Source organism: Ischnura elegans, chromosome 7, assembly GCF_921293095.1.
Source record: "Ischnura elegans chromosome 7, ioIscEleg1.1, whole genome shotgun sequence".
In the NCBI taxonomy this organism is placed as follows: domain Eukaryota; kingdom Metazoa; phylum Arthropoda; class Insecta; order Odonata; family Coenagrionidae; genus Ischnura; species Ischnura elegans.
Window position 1 is genome coordinate 65,587,745 of NC_060252.1, and position 22,441 is coordinate 65,610,185.

Genomic DNA, 22,441 nt, shown 5'->3' on the forward strand with positions numbered 1-22,441 from the left:
TTTCCACTAATTTTAATGTGCAAATACAAATACGTCTGCAGGCATTAAAAATTTGATTTACATGTATTTCTTATGGAAATGACTCATGGCACATTCCAGGGACTCATGAGCCCAAGAAGCTCAATAAGAAACCAATCAACTCTTCTTAATCATAACTCCCGATCCCCGTTACGTAATATCAGGTGAAGGATAACGAAAATGATATTTCCTCATAACATGTTCTACGAAATGAAGTTAACAGTTTCTTACAGCGTCGTTCATTACTCAGAAAAAATTAAAATATTCCGATACTCAGAAAATTACGATTTACAAAGGATTAACACAACATTTCGTGAAACTATTCCTGACCAAGCGTTCGATTTTTACCATCGAGCGGGAGTGAAAGTGACTTTGTATCAACGATATAACTCTTGGCGGGGAGTTTAATTAACTTAATTCAAATAAAGTAGTTAAATAACACACTCATTTAAATGAAATGTGCACTCAATTGTCGTTCCGACCAGAATAACAGCCTATTTATGTCACCAAGTTATAGCCAACGTTTCGAATTATTTTAAATAATAATCAGGGCTATGAATAAGATTAATAGATACACAGCAGGTATTTCTCCCTTATATCTGTTTTATTTATTTAGGTTAGGGTCTGAAAGGATAACGAAAATGATATTTCCTCATAACATGTTCTACGAAATGAAGTTAACAGTTTCTTTAACGTCGTTGATTACTCAGAAAAAATTAAAATATTCCGAAAATCACAGAAAATTACGATTTAAAAAGGATTAACACAAGATTTCCTGAACTTATTCCTGGCTATATAGTAAAAACTCTTCAATAATATACAACTATGCATATGATTTTAGGAAAGGCAATCGTTTCAGAAATATTTCATTCGATATATCCGCGAAAAAATAAAAATGGTGGACACTACTCATTTGTTTCCCGGGAATGTCTTACTTTTTACTGTATTACTCTCAAAATATAAATGCCATATGGGCATCCTCTCTTACATATGATAGTAAATAAATGTGACCATATATCTTCGAACCCCGGAAACACCAACAAAAATTAAATCATGCAGATTAAATCATGAGCCCAAGAAGGTCAATAAGAAACCAATCAAGTCTTCTTTACTGGAAAATTTCATAACTCCCTATCCCCGCGACGTAATATCAGGTTTAGGATAAAGAATATTTGCATTTCTATATGCTCATAATGAACGACTGATGACCGCTAGCAGTACACCCATATAAACCCCAGGCATCCCCCTGAAACCCCTAAAAAATGTAAAATGTGATATTTTCTCTCCTTTTTAGGACATTCTGGCCGACATTACGCCGCATTGCCCGTCCCCTCACAGCTCTAGATATGGTATATTTGCTAACAGCTGGCCACTGTAAACAATGCGGGGAAAAAAAACCTGAAAACACTCGATCACCTCCGGGACCTTCCAGAAAAATAAAATTTATTAAGTTCTTCTTTCCGGGTAGTTTTCGTCACCATTCAGGCCGTGTTCCTCAAACCTTTGAGTTATTAGAACCCACGATAACCCCGTGAAACTTCCCAAAAAGATTATTTTCTGAAAGCTCGCCTATTTCGGTATTTATCTTCAGAATTCCCCCCTCTGTTCCAGATCCCTACGACTTATCGGCACGGAATATATGAGAACGATTGGTGACCACTGGTTGATCACAATTATAAAACCCCCGGTATTCCGTTGAAACCCCCAATAAAAATGAAATTTGCCATTAGGTCTTCTTTTATGTGTACTTGTCAACGACATTACGCTGCATAGCCCTACCCTTTCCAATAATCACTATAGAATAAATGTGGACTACTGTACCTAATACTATTTTATGCATATTAAGTGCAGTATACCACTGCCAAGGAGTGCCACCGATCAGAGGCGCAGCGAGGTGGTTTTGGGGGATAACATCCCCCACCCCGGAGCTCACAGAAATGTTTAAGTTTAATCTATTTTACTTAATTGGATTAATATTGCTGATAAAATAGTGTGACAAATAAGAAACTATCCCTCGGAAGGGCGTAAAAATCGCCAATTCGAACCATTTATCTTAATTTTTTCCGGTGGAGGCGGCCGGAAGGCCTAAGCACCTCCCGCTAACTCTGCGGGTATGCAATACCACCAAGCCCCCCAGCATAAGCTATGCCTGAAACCCCCCCTAGCCTTAATTCCTAGCTACCCCCTGCCATAAATCATGCGATTAATAAATATCATGAATCTCGGCAAATGAAAGATTAGATCGAAAGATATGCTGAACAAGGAAAGATATGAATGCAACTATGTACTGTTTTCAATATATTCTCCTAATATATACTTCAGAGATCTTAGGGGACTTTTAATCATTCAATTAAAATAAAAGAGTAAAATAACACACTGAATTCAATGCAATGTGCACACTTTTGTTGTCCCGTCCCGAATAACTGTTTATTTATGTAACGCCTTACTTCATAGCAACAATGCAAAACTGCCAATCTGGAAAGCGTCAGCGGTGCTGAGAGGTACCCTCCGTGCACTCACGCGTAGGAGTTAGGGACGAGTGTTTGGGGTACAGGAATTTCGGAGAGTGAACCGATTATCAATGAAGACACATGAAATGTATGGAGCTCTCCGTTGACTCTACCTCTACTTTCAGGCAAGCGCTCGATTTTTACCATGGAGTGGAAGTGAAAGCGGTTTTGAAGTAGCGATATAACTTTTCGAGGGGAGTTTAAATAACTTAATTCAAATTAAGTAGTTAAATAACACACTGATTTCAATGCTATGTGCACTCTATTGTTGTTCCAACCGGAATAACTGCGTTTTATTCCACGCATTACTACATAACAGAAAGTCCAAACGACCAATTTGGACCACAATAATCCGCGTGACGGTGATGAAAATGATTTTGAATTAAAATTGTTATTGTTAATGTTGTAGATAAAAAAGCCCTCCTGGTTGTCGCACCCATGTATATTGCTTTGCTTTCCTGGTACAATATCCCGCGCAGCAGTGGTGAATGTGGTTTTGAATGTAAATTTATGTGGAAAATGTTTATGAAAAAATCTTCAGTGAGTGGTTGCGGGTTTGGTCTAACTAACACTGCTCTTGCAGTGATGTATATGTTTTGGAATTTAAATTTTTATGGATAATGATAGAGACAACAATGCCGAACAACCAAAGTGGACCACAATATTTCAAATTACGGTTATGAAAATGGTTTTGAATTAAAATTTTTAAGGTTTAAATTTCTGTCTGGATTTTTCGCGTTCCTATTGCCACCTCTCGCCTGAATGTAGTCGAAGTAATTAACGATCAAAGTGTGCATTCCATAGATTCCTTCAGATTTATTTACATTGCGATTGCCAATTTAATCAGAAATTGAACCCGTGTTTATTCAATTGGCACATCTGTCGGAATAATATGGATTCGTGGAAGTAGTAGGTCCAAGCCCGAGTATTTTTCTCGTTATTGTTTTCCGCAGTTCCCAGCTTTGCAGCTGTCTCCTGGGCGTTTCGTTTAGTAATCTTGCAGGCAGATTAGTTGATCACGTTTTACAGATTAAAAGAGTCATGGCATAATAATACTGGACAGGGAATAAGGGGATAGGGATATGGGAAGGGTTGAGGGTACATTTGGGGAGGCGGTGTTTTGGTTTCAGCGGAGGTTCGTAGTCCCAAAGATTTTTTAACAGTGCATTATTTGTTTTATCAAATGTAAGGGAAAATTTTTCTAGAGCAGATTTTAGTTTCGCTAGATAGTGGTAGTACTACATCTCCTTGGAACATGCCATTTATAATTTAGTGTGATAGAAAGATATTTCAAACGGCATAAACAATATTGACGGTCGTCAAGGGGACAGTAAGCGAAACACGATAAAATTGAACATTTATTGGATGTTTATTTCTAAATTAAGTGTAAATCAGATAGAAAACGAAATGGTACTACTGGAATGAGAAAGTGCAATTCTTTTTCTTTCAAATGATACGTGGCTTAACTTAATGAGACCATTATCACTAAATTTAATATGCAAAAACAAATACGTTTGTAGGCATTAAAAATTTAATTTACATGTATTTCTTATGGAATTGACTCATGGGACATTACCTGCCCGAAATTTTTCTCTATTAGTGCGATGAAGTGTACGGTATTTATAGTAAATCCATCCTTAGCCAATACAAACAAACTGAATGGATTACCATGTGATAAAACGTGTAACTTAAAATTGTGTATGTGTGAAAAACAAAGTTTTTCAATATTTGGAACATGCCATTTATAATTTAGTGTGATAGAAAGATATTTCAAACGGCATAAACAGTATTGATGGTCGTCAAGGGGATAGTAAGCAAAACACGCTCAAATTGAACCTTTTTGGGATATTTATTTATATTCAGTGTAAATCAGGTATAAAACGAAATGAAACTGCAGGAATAAGAAAGTGCAATTCTTTTTCTTTCAAATGATACGTGGCTGAGCTTAATGAGACCATTATCAGTAATCATAATACCGAAAAGAAAAGACGTCTGCAGGCAATAAACATTAAAGTCACATGTATTTCTAATTTAAATGACTCATGGCACATTCCAGGGACTCGTGAGCGCAAGAAGGTCAATGAGAAACCAATGAACACCTCTTTACTGGGAAACTTTCATAACTCCTAATTCCCTTGACGTAATATCAGGTGTAGGATAACGAAAATGATATTTATTTATGCTCATAACATGTTATACGAATAGAAGTTAAGTTTCTTTCAACGTCCTTGATTACTCAGAAAAAGTTAAAATATGGAGAAAAAAAAGTGTGGACACTTTTCATTTGTTTCCCGCGAATGTCTTACTTTTTACTGTATTACTCTCAAAATATGGATGGCATAGGGGTGACCTCAGTTAGATATGATAGGAAATAAATGGGACCATATAATACCGTCATCTTCAAACCCGCTGAAACACCCTCAAAAGATTAAATTATGCATATAAGTCTCCTTTTCGGGTACTTATCGTCACTATTCCTCAACTTTTCCAACCCCTACCACTCATCGCCACGGAAATGATGTTCACGATTGGTGACCACTGGCAGTGGAAACCTATTAATCCCAATACACCCCCAAAAATATTGAATTTTGCATTTGGAAGTCTACTTTTTGGGTACTTTTTGTCACAATTCCACCGCTGATCCCTACCCCCACGACTCATCCCTACGGAATTCATGTGAACGACTTGTGACAACTAGCAGTACACCCATATAAACCCCAGGCATCCCCCTGAAACCCCTCAAAAATGTAATATGTGACATTAAATCTCCATTTTGGGACTTTCTGACCGATATTACGCCGCACTGCCCGTCCCCTCACAGCCCTAGATATGGAATATTTGCTAATGGAGGGCCACCGTAAACCATACGGGAGAAAACCTGAAAACCCCCGATCACATTCTGGAACCTCCCAGAAAAATTAAATTTTTTAAGGTCGCCTTTCCGGGTAGTTTTCGTCACCATTCAGCCCGTGTTCCCCAACCCTATGAGTTATTAAAACCCCCGACAACCCCTTGAAACTTCCCTAAATATTATTTTCTGAAAGGTCACCTATTTGGGTATTTATCTTCAGAATTCCGCCACTGTTCCGGATCCCTACGACTATCGGCACGGAATTAATGAGATCAATTTGTGACCCCTGGTTGAACACAAATATGACACCCGCAGTATTTTTTTGAAACCTCCCCAATTACACAAACCTAAAAATTGAAATTTGTCATTAGGTTTTCTTTTATGGGTACTGGTCGCCGCAATTACGTCGCATTGCCCTACCTTTTTCAATCACCACTACAGAATCAATGTGGATTATCGTTGACCTCATGAATCACACACATTAAAACCCCTGCATCCCACTGGAGCCCCCCTCGGAGGAGGAGACCCGTAATGGGGGCTAAGTGGAGCAGCAGCGGGGGGGCCTCCTCACCACCGAGGCGGCGAAGCCGCCTTTCAACTGACTGGCGAAGCTAGGGGGCGTAAGTAACCCTTTGGCGGCGATGCCGCCCTTTACTAGAAACGGTAAAGCCGACCCAAGGAACAAGCGGCACAGCCGCTGGTGGCTTCCTCCACCCCCTTTACAGTTCTGAACTATTCTGAACTGTCACTGCCCTCTAGGCGGCAAAGCCAACCCCTGTAGAGGAATGGCAAAGTCGATGCCTCTCCGAGGACTGAGCGGAGTACCCCTGGGGGACATACTCTCCCCCTGGGCGGCGAAGCCACCTCTTAATTAACGAGGAACGGCAAAGCCATTCCAAGGAATGAGAGCGGCAGCCGCGGTAGGACTCCCTTAATCGTGGCGCGTGGAGCCCCCAACAAGGAATGACCACGCTGTGTTGAGGTCTGAGTATTGTAGCTCTAGGGGACTCCCTTGTCCCTGGGCGGCGAAGCTATCCCTGAAACGAGGAGCGGCGAAGTCGTGGTACAACCGCGGGTAGCGACTCTCCCCTCCCACCAACCGCGGCAGGGAACGGCGAAGCGGCTCGGGGAGGCGACCGACCAAGCTGGCCGCGAAGTGGGTTCGAGCCCTAGAGCGGGGTACCCCCGGGGGGCACACTTAACCCCTGGGCGACAAAGCCGCCTCTCAACGAGGAACTACGACGCCGTCCCAAGGAATGAGCGTGGCACCCGCGGTAAGACTCCTTTATCTCCGGGCTGCGTGGTGCAGCCTACGAGGAACGGCGACGCCGTCCAGAGGTCTGAGCAGCGCAGCTTCGGGGGATTCCCTTGCCCATGGGCGGCGATGCTATCTCTGAAACGAGGATGGGCGTAGCCGTGGTTAGTGATTCTTCCCTCCGACCGTCCGCGGCAGGGAACGGCGAAGCGGTCGAGTGGGGCGGCGAACCAAGGTGGCCGCAAAGGGGCTTCTAGGGGTTCGAGCCCTTTTGCCCCGGAGGGCTTTGTGGACAGCGGTAGGAGGATGGGCGATGACGTTCCGAAGACTTTGCCGACGATGCTGGTGGTGGAGCAGCCAAGGGTCCGCTTCTCTACCCCCTGGCCAGCAAAGCCGGCCCATATCACTTTTTGGTCAGAATTTTCTAATAGAAATTCTTTGGACAACCACATTCTAAGACAGCGAAGCCGAATCAGGGGATTCTAAGTTAAAGATGGAAGCTGACCTTACGACCGATTTCTTATGAAGTTTGCATTTACAAAAAATTATGCATTCCATTTCGGAAAAAAGTGAACTTGGCCGCGGGGTCCTCCCATCCCCTCTGGTCACTGGAAATTTAAGAGCGGAGCTTCTAGGAACGGCGAAGCCGTTACGTGGAGTTCACTGGCGACGACGAACGTGGCGGGTGCTATCTTTCCCATTGGCTGCTGAAGCCGACACCTAGAACTGTATGGACTTAGCTACGAGGAACATCAAACCGTTCCGAGGGATGTGCTGGAGAAGGTGAGTGCGGTGTGCGCTATCCTTCCTCACTAGACGGCGAAGACGGCCCCGAGGACTTTGTGCACAAAGCTTCGAGGAACGACAAAGCCGTTCCGAAGAATATGCCGGCGAAGCAGACCGTAGCGTAGAATAGGGTTCGTTTTCCTCCCCTCCCCCAATTCCCGAACCCGGTAATTTTGGGAACGGAGCTTCCAATGGGTGTTTCTGCGAAGCCAGCAGAAAATCCGTCTGTGAATACATTCTATGGAAAAATATAATACGCTTCATTGCCCTTGACGTAGATTCGTGGGTTGAATAATGAAAATGATTACTATATATACTGTCAATATCATCAACTGATTTCTGGCAACAGATTGTTTTCATCCCCTCCTGTTAAAGAGATAAATGTTAAACAATGCCAAAAATCACATAATTTCGATTTATAAAAGATTCACAAAACATATATAGTACTATCGGCGAACGAGTCCTTACGAAGGTGGCTACAACGGGTGCTACCATTTTCCCTGGACGGAAAATGGATGTTTAGGACTTAGTGCACAGAGCTTCGACGCATAACGAGGCCATTACGAAGATTGCGACGCCGAAGACGATCGTGGCGTAGCCGAGGGTTCGTTTTCGTTCACCATTTGCGGTCAGATGATTGGAATAAAAAATTCTCTAGACACAAAAAAGTAGACGGCGAAGCCGGATCCGGGGGTTCTAAGGGGGCGGAGCCCCCTAGCGAGCTACAGCGAGTCCTATCTATATACAGCCGGTGTGGTGACTGACTGACTCATGGATACAAATTCCCAGCCAATTCCAGAAGTGCTGGAGAGCTGAAATTTGGCACGCGTGCGGGGAACCCGAAATGATCCGGAGGAAAAATCCGAAAACCGGAAGTTTCCGCCACGTGTCGTCACCAGGTCGACAAAATGGCCGAAATCGGGCTTTTTCCAGGGACCGTCTTTCGGTTTTTATTTTACTGCGCGCGAACCGTAGGTGCCACGCGAATCGTTAATGCAGTTTTTGAAAGCTGGTAAATGTAGTAACGTATTTATGTTATGTTATAAGTTTCTTTTTAAGAAATTCGCTGCCAAAATGGCGTCCAAAAATTGGTTTTTCGAAAAATATTTCATAACTTCCGCTCCCCTAGTCGTAATTACAGGTGTAGGGTATTGAAAATGATTATTATATATGCTCATAACATAGTCTACGAAATGTAGGTAACGTTTTTCTTTCATCGTCCTTGGTTACTGAGAATAAAATTAAAATATTCCGAAAATCACCGAAAATTACGATTTTCAAAAGATTAACACAAGGTTTTGTCAATTTAACTCAACCGATTTCTTTCAAACTTTGTAGCTACATACAACTATGCATTGTCTTTCAGAAAACATAAACATTTTAATAATAATTTAATGGATTCAACCGCGAAAAAATAAAAATGGCGGGCACTGCTAACATTTTTCAGGGACTGGTTTGCTTTTTATTGTATTACTTTCGAAATATGGATGTCATAGGGCACAATTCTTTTAGACATGACAGTAAATCAATGTGACCATATAGTACCGTCATCTTTTAACCCCCCGAAACCCCCTAAAAAATTAAAATTAGCATATAAGTAGCCTTGTCGGGTACCTTTCGTCACAATTCCGCCGCTTTTCCAATCCTTACCACTCATCGCTACGGAATTGATGTGGACGATTGATGACCGCTGGCAGTAAAAACCTATAAACCCCCGGTAAACCCACATACACCCCCCCCCCCCCCCCCAAAATAAAATTTTCAAATAAGTCTACTTTTTCGGTACTTTTCGTGACTATTCCACCGCCCCCAACGACTCATCCCCCCGAAATTTATGTGAATGGATGGTGACCGCCAGGAGTACACACATTTAAACCCCCGGTATCCCCCTGAAATCCCCCCCAAATGTAAAATGTGGCATTTAGTCTCCTATTTGGGAACTTCTCGCAAACATTACGCCGCACTACCCGTCCCCTCTGAGCTCTAGATACGGAATATTTGTTGACGGCGAGCCACCGTAAACTATACGGGAAAAAAATACCAGAACACCCCCGATTACCTCCTGTAACATCGGCGAAAAAAATAAAACAAATTTAAACTCGCCTTTCCGAATAGTTTTCGACACAATTTAACCGGTGCCCCTACCACTTATTAAAACCCCCGATAACCCCGTGAAACCTCCCAAAAAATTTCTAATAAATAGCCTCTTCAGGGAAAAGAATCGTAAGACCACTCTTCCGGTCCCCTAGGACTTATCGGCACGGAATTTATGAGAACTTTTAGTGACCACTGGTTTAACACAAGTATAAAACCCCCGGTATTCCGTAGGAACCCCCCGAAAAAAAATGAAAAACTTGCCATTAAGTCTTCTTTTATGGGTACTTGTCGCCACTATTAATCCGCATTGCACTACCTTTTACAATCATCGCTACATGATCACTGTGGACTTTTGGTGACCGCATGCATAACACATTAAAATCCCCGAATCCCCCTGGGCACCCCTCTCGGTGGGGAAGACCATTTATAAGGACTAGGCGGAGCAGCCGCGGGGGGGCTCCTCAACCCCAAGGCGGCGAAGCCGCCCCACAACGAGGAACTGGCGTAGGCGAGGGGGAGCTTCAGCAAACCCCGGGCGGCGTAGCCGCCCCGATGTTCAAGCGGCGCAACCGCTGTGGACTCCCCCCACCTCTGGGCGGCGAAGCCGCCCCTTAAACGAATGACGGTGAAACAGTTCCGAAATGCCCTCGCCCTCTGGCACACTAAACCCCCAGGCGGCGAAGCCGCCCTTCAGCGAGGAACGGCGAAGCCGTTCCGAGGAATGAGTGGGGCACCTCCCTACCATCTGGCCGGCGAAGCCGGCCCCTAGCCGTGTTGAGATTATTCGATCTTCAAAAGTCTTCGATCGACCACAAATGTAGACGGCGAAGCCGGAACCGGGGTTTTAAGGGGCGGAGCCCCTTAACGAGCGCGCGGAGCGTGCGAGTCCTATCTATATACAGCCGGTGTGGTGACTGACTGACTCATGGATACAAATTCCTGGCCAATTCCAGAAGTGCTGGAGAGCTGAAATTTGGCAGGCGTGCGGGGATCCCGAAATGATCCGGAGGAAAAATCCGAAAACCGGAAGTTTCCGCCACGTGTCGTCGCTAGGTCGACAAAATGGCCGAAATCGCGCCTTTTCCGGGGGCCGTCTTTCGGTTTTTATTTTACTGCGCGGGAACCGTGCGTGCCACCCGAATCAATAATGCATTTTTTAAAAGCTGATAAACGTGGCCATGTGACTGTGTAATGCTCTTAGTTTCATTTTAAGAAAATTGCAGCCAAAATGGCGTCCAAAAAGTGGTTTTTCGAAAATATTTTCATAACTTCCGCTCCCCTCGACTTAATTTCAGGTGTAAGATAACGAAAATGATTATTATATATGGTCATAACATCGTTTACGAAATTATGTTAACAATTCTTTTTCATCGTCCTTGGTTACTGAGAAAAAAATTAAAATATTCCGAAAATCACCGAAAATTACGATTTCTAAAAGATCAACACAACATTTTGTCTATTTCAACCTAACCGATTTCTTTCAAACTTTGTAGTTACATACAACTATGCATTGTCTTTCAGAAAACATAAACATTTGATAAATAATTTAATGGATTTAACCGCGAAAAATTAAAAATGGCGGACACTACTCACTTTTTTCAGGGACTGGTTTGCATTTTTATTGTATTACTCTCGAAATATGGTTGTCATAGGGCACACTTCTTTTAGACATGACAGTAAATTAATGTCACCATATAGTATCGTCATCTTTAAACCCCCTGAAACCCCTTAAAAAATTAAAATTTCCATATAAGTAGCCTTTTCGGGTACTCTTCGTCCCAATTCCGCCGCTTTTCCAATCCTTACCACTCATCGCTACGGAATTGATGTGGACGATTGATGACCGCTGGCAGTAAAAACTATAAACCCCCTGTAAACCCACATACACCCCCCACCCCCAAAAAATAAAATTTTGCATATAAGTCTACTTTTTGGGTACTTTTCGTGACTATTCCACCGCCCCCAACGACTCATCCCCACGGAACTTATGTGAACGGATGGTGACCGCCAGGAGTACACACTTTAAAACCCCCGGTATCCCCCTGAAATCCCCCCCCAAATGTAAAATGTGTCATTTAGCCTCCTATTGGGGAACTTCTCGAAAACATTACGCCGCACTACCCGTCCCCTCTGAGCTCTAGATCCGGAATATTTGGTGAGAGCAAGCCACCGTAAACCATACAGGAAAAATACCAGAAAACCCCCGATCACCTCCTGGAACATCGCCGAAAAAAAAAATTTTTAAGTCGCCTTTCCGAATAGTTTTCGTCACAATTTAACCGGTGCCCCTACCACCTATTAAAACCCCCGATAACCCCGTGAAACCTCCCAAAATAAATCGCCGCTCTAGGTAAAAGAATCGTCAGACCACTGTTCCGGACCCCTAGGACATATCGGCACGGAATTTATGAGAACGATTTGTGACCACTGGTTTAACACAAGTATAAAACCCCCGGTATTCCGTTGGAACCCCCCGCAAAAAATGAAGAACTTGCCATTAAGTCTTCTTCTACGGGTACTTGTCGCTACTATCACTCCGCATTGCACTACCCTTTACAATCATCGCTACGTGATCACTGTGGACGATTAGTGACCGCATGCATAACACATTAAAACCCCCGAATCCCCCTGGGCACCCCTCTCGGTGGAGAAGAGCATTAATGAGGACTAAGCGGAGCAGCCGCGGGGGGCTCCTCAACCCCAAGGCGGCGAAGCCGCCCCGGTGTTCAAGCGGCGCAGCCGCTGTAGTGTCCCCCATCTCAACTCACATTCAACCCCTGGGCGGCGAAGCCGCCCTTCAGCGAGGAACGGCGAAGCCGTTTCGAGGAATGAGTGGGGCGCCTCCCTACCCCTTGGCCGGCGTAGCCGGCCCCTAGCTGAGGTGAGATTATTCGAACTTTAAAAGTCTTCGAGCGACCACAAATGTAGACGGCGAAGCCGGAACCGGGGTTTTTAAGGGGCGGAGCCCCTTAACGAGCGCGCGGAGCGTGCGAGTCCTATCTATATACAGCCGGTGTGGTGACTGACTGACTCATGGATACAAATTCCCAGCCAATTCCAGAAGTGCTGGAGAGCTGAAATTTGGCACGCGTGCGGGGAACCCGAAATGATCCGGAGGAAAAATCCGAAAACCGGAAGTTTCCGCCACGTGTCGTCGCTAGGTCGACAAAATGGCCGAAATCGCGCCTTTTCCGGGGACCGTCTTTTGGTTTTTATTTTACTGCGCGTGGACTGTGCGTGCCACACGAATGATTAATGCATTTTTTTAAAGCTGATAAACGTGGCCATGTGACTGTGTAATGCTCTAAGTTTCATTTTAAGAAAATTGCTGCCAAAATGGCGTCCAAAAAGTGGTTTTTCGAAAATATTTTCATACTTTCCTCTCCCCTCGACTTAATTTCAGGTGTAACATAACGAAAATGATTATTATATATGCTCATAACATTGTTTACGAAGTGATGGTAACAATTATTTTTCATCGTCCTTGGTTACTGAGAAAAAAATTAAAATATTCCGAAAATCACCGAAAATTACGATTTCCAAAAGATTAACACAAGATTTAGTCAATTTTTACCTGACCGATTTCTTTCAAACTTGTTAGTTACATAGAGCGCAGCATTGTCTTTCAGAAAACATAAACATCTAGTAAATGATTTAATGGATTTAACCGCGAAAAAATAAAAATGGCGGGCACTACACACTTTTTTCAGGGACTGGTTTGCTTTTTATTGTATTACTCTCGAAATATGGTTGTCATAGGGCACATTTTTTTAGACATGACAGTAAATGAATGTCACCATATAGTATCGTCATCTTTAAACCCCCTGAAACCCCCTAAAAAATTAAAATTTCCAAATGAGTAGCCTTTTCGGGTACTTTCGTCCCAATTACGCCGCTTTTCCAATCCTTACCACTCATCGCTACGGAATTGATGTGGACGATTGATGACCGCTGGCAGTAAAAACCTATAACCCCCCGGTAAACCCACATATCCCCCCCACCCCCAAAAAATAAAATTTTGCATATAAGTCTACTTTTTGGGTACTTTTCGTGACTATTCCACCGCCCCCAACCACTCATCCCCACGGAACTTATGTGAACGGATGGTGACCGCCAGGAGTACACACTTTAAAACCCCCGGTATCCCCCTGAAATCCCCCCAAATGTAAAATGTGTCATTTAGCCTCCTATTGGGGAACTTCTCGAAAACATTACGCCGCACTACCCGTCCCCTCTGAGCTCTAGATCGGGAATATTTGGTGAGGGCGAACCACCGTAAACCATACAGGAAAAAATACCAGAAAACCCCCGATTACCTCCTGAACATCGCCGAAATAAAAATAAAACAAATTTAAACTCGCACGTAATTAAGTAAATTTATTAGTTTCCATTTGAGAAAATTGCAGCCAAAATGGCGTCCAAAAATTGATTTTTCGAAATAAATTTCATACCTTCCCCTCCCCTCGACTTAATTTAAAGTTTTGGATAACGAAAATGATTATTATATATGCTCATAACATCGTTTACGAAGTGATGGTAACAATTTTTTTTCATCGTCCTTGGTTACTGAGAAAAAAATTAAAATATTCCGAAAATCACGGAAAATTACGATTTTCAAAAGATTAACACAAGGTTTTGTCAATTTTAACTCAACTGATGTCTTTCAAACTTTGTAGTTACATACATCTATGCATTGTCTTTCAGAAAACATAAACATTTTATTATTTATTTAATGGGTTTAACAGCGAAAAAATAAAAATGGCGGGCACTGCTCACTTTTTTCAGGGACTGGTTTGCTTTTTATTGTATTACTTTCGAAATATGGATGTCATAGGGCACAATTCTTTTAGACATGACAGTAAATGAATGTGACCATATAGCACCGCCATCTTTTAACCCCCGGAAACCCCCTAAAAAATTAAAATTTGCATATAAGTAGCCTTTTCGGGTACTTTTCGTCACAATTCCGCCGCTTTTCCAATCCTTACCACTCATCGCTACGGAATTGATGTGGACGATTGATGACCGCTGGCAGTAAAAACCTATAAACCCCCGGTAAACCCACATACACCCCCCCCCAAAATAAAATTTTCAAATAAGTCTACTTTTTCGGTACTTTTCGTGACTATTCCACCCCCCCCCCCAACGACTCATCCCCCCGAAATTTATGTGAATGGATGGTGACCGCCAGGAGTACACACATTTAAACCCCCGGGATCCCCGTGAAATCCCCCGCAAATGATGAATGTTTCATTTAGTCTCCTATTTGGGTACTTCTCGCAAACATTACGCCGCACTACCCGTCCCCTCTGAGCTCAAGATCCGGAATATTTGGTGAGGGCGAGCCACCGTAAACCATACGGGAAAAAATACCAGAAAACCCCCGATTACCTCATGGAACATCGCCGAAAAAAAATAAAACAAATTTAAACTCGCCTTTTCGAATAGTTTTCGACACAATTTAACCAGTGCCCCTACCACTTATTAAAACCCCCGATAACCCCGTGAAACCTCCCAAAAGATTTCTAATAAATAGCCTCTCCAGGTAAAAGAATCATCAGACCACTCTTCCGGTCCCCTAGGACTTATCGGCACGGAATTTATGAGAACGATTTGTGTCCACTGGTTTAACACAAGTATAAAACCCCCGGTATTCCGTAGGAACCCCCCGAAAAAAAAATGAAAAACTTGCCATTAAGTCTTCTTTTATGGGTACTTGTCGCCACTATTAATACAATCATCGCTACATGATCACTGTGGACTCAAGGCGGCGAAGCCGCCCCACAACGAGGAACTGGCGTAGGCGAGGGGGAGCTTCAGTAACCCCCGGGCGGCGAAGCCGCCCCGATGTTCAAGCGGCGCAGCCGCTGTGGACTCCCCCCACCTCTGGGCGGCGAAGCCGCCCCTTAAACGAATAACGGTGAAAGAGTTCCGAAATGCCCTCGCCCCCTGGCGCACTAAACCCCCGGGCGGCGAAGCCGCCCTTCAGCGAGGAACGGCGAAGCCGTTCCGAGGAATGAGTGGGGCGCCTCCCTACCCCCTGGCCGGCGAAGCCGGCCCCTAGTCGAGTTGAGATTATTCGAACTTCAAAAGTCTTCCAACGACCACGTATGTAGACGGCGAAGCCGGAACCGGGGTTTTAAGGGGCGGAGCCCCTTAACGAGCGCGCGCAGCGCAGCGAGTATGAATATATACCGGTCATGGCGAATGATTTCTCCTCTGGTGTATGATAGCACCTAGGCACTGCGTATGCGACTCGAGCGGCGCACAGTGGGGCCAAATGCTTAAAAGATGGTCATAATTATTAAAAATCATGTAATCTGTATGAAATTTGGAATATAAGACTTTTAGAGGTCGCTAATTCTGAATATGGCATTGAAATATAATTAAAAATTATATTTTCCGAAAAAATTGTAATTTTTGCTAAAATATTTGAGAACATTGCCCGTACATTTATCAGTAATTGACATTGCATTGAATTGAGTTGCTTGCAAGTAGCAGATTTTTAAATGTGAGTGCACTGCTGTCTTAGTTTTTTGTTTATCTCTGGTATACTCCGGATAGATATGCGATCTCATTATTTCTTGAAACAGCTAATATTAAAATAAAGAAATGCCATGCTTTTCATTACTATTTTTTCGACTGTGCATCGTTGTGGTGCCAATAATGCGCTTCGGAATATCCCCTTACAAGTGTTTTCATTGATAAAAAGTTTTGGCAAAAATATAATAATTATAAAGTTCTGATCTGAGAAATGGTTCTGTCAGAGTCCATCTTCATTTTTATGGCCACTCATATCTGTACGCGGACAAGTTATTTGAGATACATTGTTCAAAGTGGTGCTACCGTTATCCTGGCGTCAAAAACCGTTCCTTTTGTTCTCACAAAGTGGGATATAAAATTGTTAAAGCTACGATGAGTTTTCAGTGATATCAAGGAATCATAGAAATAAAATTATCTTCATTTCCGGTTTATTTAATGACAACCCATCGAGTAATTATCAAGATGTGGCACTTCAGACTCGGGTATCTGGACTTATTGCAAAGGCAGTGGGAGATAAAGATTTTGATCCACTGATAATCCTTCTTAGCGTTCACTTAACCTTTTCACTGATGTTCTTACATCCTCTGCCACATATCCCCGAGGCATTTCGGTAAAGGAGATTTGTCCGCGAGTCGAAGTGCATGGGCGGTCTGCCCAGGTCGGCTGGTCGGCGATCGCCGAGGGCCCCGATCTTAGGGGGCCCCCTCAACGCTCGCGTCTATCATGAAGCCTTTATGAAAAGTGTAATAAAAAGACTCGAGAGTACTTGAACCGAAGTTCTTTTGCCGTTTTAAAATTCTACGTTTTCATTGGTTGATTTATTTTCGACATATTCTGTCTAGTAAGATTATATAAAAAATAAAATAAAGTTGTCAGAATATAAAAGAGAACTTGATGCTTTTTGAAAGGGTTATTCTAAAAGGTTATTTTATAGTTTTTTTTGTAGATTTCAGCGCGGTTTCAAGTAAAAAATACGCTAAATAATAGATAATAGAACCATCATGCATTATTAAATTTTGTAAGCTGTGAAGTTCTCGCTTTTCATCAAATTTTTTCTTAAGAAATTGCTAGTTTTTTGTTAAATTTTATCTGGCTTTTAAGCGCCAGAATCAGAATAGCTCCAAAATCCATTTCTGGACATGCACTTTCGTAAAACTTTCGTTCTACTACTTGAGTGCAAAAACCATTATTTTTTATCGAAACTTCACCTTCGTTTATTATCAGGTTCTTACACGCATGTCTTCAATTATGGCCTGTATCAACATTCGGATTTCCAAATGTAATTTCCGGAAAACACAGCACATATGGGCTCCTTTTTGTGTCCGTCATTCCGTGAGAGACAACCGCGGAAGAGCGTGTTTTGAAATTTTCTTCATCTTCAACTATTCTCCCTCAGTCTGCAATCGGAGTGGGTACTTGTGTTAGCATATGAAAAATATTGAGTATTGCTGGAATAAGAATGTCGCTTTGACTAAAATCTCGCACAACCATCGCAATACCTTAAGGATTAAAATAAAATTAGAACGTAACCGTGTCACCGGTCGAGTTTTTGAACTATTGGGGTAATAAAAGTTAAATCAAGCTAGTTACTTGAACCCTACGCGAATGCTATCTCGAATAACTGGTTGAAGTGTTAACATTAAAATGTTAGGATTTAATTATCAAAATTTCCAGTGCTATGATTTTGATTTTTAACCTTAACGGATGTCACGTTTTGTGGAAAACTTTGTTTTAATGACAAACATGAAAATTATTTATTTTGAATCTCGCATTCGCGATCCTACTCGCTTAAATTAGTTATATTTTTTCATTTCGTTAGATCAAGCTTCTCACGCTTCTGTATTTGTTTTGAGCGTCGTGTCGTTTTGCTATGCACTGTTGTCTTGGCATAAAAAAAACCGTCCGCTGTTTTCATGAGGATTGAAGTTAAGGATCAATTTAATCTGTTAGAAGGCTTAAGCTATGAGCAAATTCCGTGGTGTTAAGCCTCATACTGTGTTTTGTACATGTTCGCTTTTACGGGTGTTGTCGCATTCATTAGGCGTGAATAACATGTCTGTCCACTGAAAACAAACTTGTGGATTTCGCAACACGGAAAGGGTGGAGTCTTCGACAAATGCCAGCAACTCTACTGAAACGCTCTTGTATGCCCTTCGGCACTTAAATGTTTAGTGAACTATCGGCGACAGAGTCATAGGCTAATGGATTGACACCTCAAACTAAGCTCTTGGAACGTTACTTTCTCATTTGGGATAGAGCTGGATCGTTATCTTTAAAGCCCTGTCATCAGAGCGCTTTTTCAGCTATGGTAAAAGATAAGGTCAAGAATTTGAAGTACCTACCTAATTTGACCCAGAAAATCGATTTCCAAGGAGTGCTGATTCATAACCGTTTCCAGTTTTGTTTTGCAAAGAATTGAGGGGTGGAAGGATTTTGAATTTGGTGCTACCGAATAATGAATAAGATAAAATAATATACAATAATATAGAATAATGATAAAGGCCAACCCCGCCCTTAATCGATTCGATGGTGATTTCAACCCGATGCAAAACCAGGGAAGAATTCACATATACCATCCATACACATACACAGGAGAAAACCGGAAACTACTTACATCTCTAACCCATGGTAATGGGTAAAATATTTTCTCCAAGGCACGTCTTTTTATAAGGGCGTATTTCGGAAGGTTTTAGTAATAAATGAATGTCTGGCGTTAATTGCAGAGGGAGCCAATTCCGCAGTTGTATACGTTATAAATCGTTGGTTCTGGCGAAGGAGCTTCGTCATTAAGTAGATTCGCACTCACTTCTATCATTTCTGTTGCCAGGGCCGGTTCTAGATATTTTTCTAGTGTTAGGGAACAACATTCCGGCGCTCCCCCTCAAACACAACCTGAGAGGTAGTAGGGATTCTCTCTGGATGCATATTAAAATAAGTACACATACTTCAGGAATTTGGGGCGAGACTTAAATATCAGCGTTAACTTATAACGTCATTGATCTTATATATTGAATGTGATATTTTTAGAGCTTAAAAACCATTTATATACGTATGAGGGGCTGAGAAGCCAAGGGGTACAAGTGATTTTTTTTCTCAACTGAGTAAGGTAAAGTTAATTGTTAGAATAAATGTACAAAAATTGGTTGACAAGGGATACGAGTGAGTCTCAGTTCTATGCTGACATTGAGTGGAAAATCAAATGCACTATAACAAATATCTAATTCATCTCGTTTGTTTTCTATACCTAATTTTTGTATATACGTAACTGTTTAAGCGTGTCTATTTTGGAAAGATATAGTTAACACTTAAAATGGGATATCGTTGATAGACTGCTTTCATGTTCAGGTTTATTCCACGCTGAGTTTTTTGTTCGCTGATATTTCTTGAGAGTAATGATATTGATACATTATTTTTCGTTACGGTGAGGATATTTTGTTTCGCAGGTATTTTATAACTTGGAGAGCTAGGGGCGCCAATCACCCCAAATTATGATACCGCGTGCACTCAAAGAAATCCTCCCGAAATCTGCCTTTCCCCTCCATCCACCTCACTCCACGCTGCACGAAGGCACTTAATCAGGACCAATGTCTGATAACGTGTCCAACCGCGGCATTTGCTTACTCAGCTGCACTTAGCCTCTGAGATACATTAATCATTATAACCTTCCGACACACGCCCATATAAATTGCTGTGCCTGAGAGTATCTTACCGAGGGCCTGGGGTTAGTGATGTAGTTTTTTTATAGGTTTTCCCCGTGGATGATATATATGAAATCTTCACGTTACTTCATAAGCATCGGATTTAAATCACCATCGTCGCCGGCGTTTCGGTAACTTGCTTATTTAACGAAACGTTGTAACTATAGAGATGTTTACCCGGTGTAAAACTTGTGAAGAATTTATCTATGCCAAGGGTGGAATCTACGTGGGGCAGATAGGGAAAGAAATCTATGTCAGGAAGAAAGAACATTTAAGTGCTTACAGAAATAACATAAATGATAAAAATAATTTTGCTAATCAATTAATATGTAGATAACTGCCGTAGGAGTGATTTTAGAATATTTTTTTAAATTATAGGAGCAGTTAAAATAAAATAAAAATGTTTACAACCAGGAAAACACTTTCATAAACGAATATCTGTACCCATCCTTATCCCTTTTTCTGGCGTTCGTTTCGAAATTCATCTCTTTCTCCGTTAGGTAACTAGGTTACAGTATTAAGATAAATACATAATAATTTACGCCATATCATGGTGATCACTCATCGAAACTCGGGTCGCTTTTTGTAAAAAAAGAAGTATAAATAAAAGTTAACCAACCAAGAAACCTAGAGAGGAGTATGGGGTATTAGGCTTGTATGGTGGTTAAAATTCAGGTGGTGGCGGATATTTTTCTGGTCGCTCTATTGGTGCTATACTATATATTGGTGTATGGAAGACACTACAGCGCTCCGTCCTTCAGACGTAACATTAAACCGTGGTTACCTTGTCGCCTTTTGATGAAAGGAGGCTAATGCCGAGGCCGGGCTTCTTTTCACCCTTTCTTCCTCACCATTCTCAAATAGCGCAACTGACTGCGGCTCTCAGTTGGACTCTCTAAATACTTACTTATTGTCTAATATTTAGAGAAATTTATTTATATATTGTCACACCACCGGAAGCAGCGCTGGTTGGTATTTAAATTGTTTTTTTATAACATTTAACTGTTAAACGTGCGCGAATATCCGTGCGCTGGAAATGGGCAACCTATCCAGGCGGGATTCGAACTCGCGAGCTTCGGTTCGCCAGGCGAGGACTCCTTACCCCGCCAAGCCACTGAGTGACGTTCTTTAAATACTTTTAAATTTACCTTAAATTGCAACCTTCGTCATTTTCATCGGTGGATAACTCACGAGTCCGCATCCAGATTCAGATTCGAAAAATCGAGGGTTACCCACCATTATTTATTCATCGAATGTCGCTTCTACTTACCCTGTCCTCGGCCAGGCACGAGTGCATCTTGCGGAGGTAGTGGCACACGGCCACCGCAGCCGCTGCGAATACGCTGAACTGGAAGGCTGCAATGGACACCACTCCCCAAGTTATGCCGGCACTTCGTCCTAAAAAAAACACACCGAAGAGAGGAAAAAACTCGTGAGAAATTGAAGTCACACGGTAGACTTGTAAGAATATCTCTTAGGTCTAATCCACATAATTACATATCCGCTTATCAAATCAAAGATAGAATTAAGTTGGAATTAAGTCATTTGGACTGCCTTGGTTTCGATTCTTTCGGGATTATTTCCTCGTTGGGGTAACTAAGGGGGGAATAGGACCCTCCCAAAGCATCAGAGAAATTTTAAGTGCCAAAATGATGTAAAATGTATTTCCAGGCATGTCATTTTTTTTCATTTTCCCCGAATTCTGGGTAAGTTGCCTGGGGGGGTCGCCCTCCAAGCTTACTCATAGCATATTCCTAGTCACGCCGCTCCTGTAATTAATAGGAGCTAATAAAAAAGCTCAGAAAGGCACAGGCTAGAGTCGAACCCATGATCATTGGAAAACTGGTGAAACCTTTAACCCCACTGTTACGCATGGGCTCAATGGTGTATTGTCTTGTTCCATCTAGTTGTCTACTACAGATTCAAAAGAGTACATATGTATATGAGCACGTTAGTGTATGTGAAACTGGTGTGGCTGCAGAGATGAGAGTTTATGTTCAATTTCACTCCAAAGTATTCGATCTGTTATCATTAAAATTTCCTGCTGACGTACAAAATTTGTTTTCACTTTTATCCCATCTTCCAAGATGGAATCATTTCTTATTATTAGTTAAGTTTCAGTTAGCTCTCATCCAGAGGCGGATAATTAAAATTGCGTATTGTAAGTTACGCAGTTTAAATTATGTGATGGATTTATGAATATAAATACTAGTATATTATAAGGATATATCGTTTACGGGTGAATAGAATTCAATTTCCCATGTGTTTAATAACTATTTAATGAGACGACCGGTTTTGATATACTCTGTAAGCATGTAACTTATAATGTTTTCTATGCAGTCTAACGAAAATGATTTTGCGTATCGAAATACATCGTATTATTAAATAATGAGGGGAAAATTCCATTGTGTTCACTAGTGGACAGTAGAACTGCTGGTTACGCCAAAATCCTTGATACTCGGGTGACATGACAACCAACACGTGAGGCTCATCGTATTTTTATTTAATTAGCTTCGACGCTTAGAAATTTTTTTAACGTATGGTTCAATACCGAACATAATTACATATGGTACAATAGGTCGATCGAGAAAGAAATTCATGAGGAAAGTTGGAGAGGAGAGAATCCTCATGAAAACCTTGATAAGAAGATGGAACAACCTTAGGGGCCACATCTTGAGACATT

General features: G+C 42.0%; 1 protein-coding gene and 1 long non-coding RNA gene across 4 annotated transcripts in view; one reads left to right on the forward strand and one right to left on the reverse strand.

Moving 5' to 3' along the window:
- LOC124161997 overlaps window positions 1-21,151 on the reverse strand; it is a 31,327-nt gene extending 10,176 nt beyond the window's left edge. The window contains exon 1 of the long non-coding RNA XR_006865460.1: window positions 21,029-21,151. This is a non-coding gene — a long non-coding RNA (uncharacterized LOC124161997). The remainder of the gene's footprint in view (window positions 1-21,028) is intronic.
- LOC124161995 overlaps window positions 1-22,441 on the forward strand; it is a 317,004-nt gene that overhangs the window by 11,190 nt on the left and 283,373 nt on the right. The gene's annotated exons all lie outside the window — the stretch shown is intronic.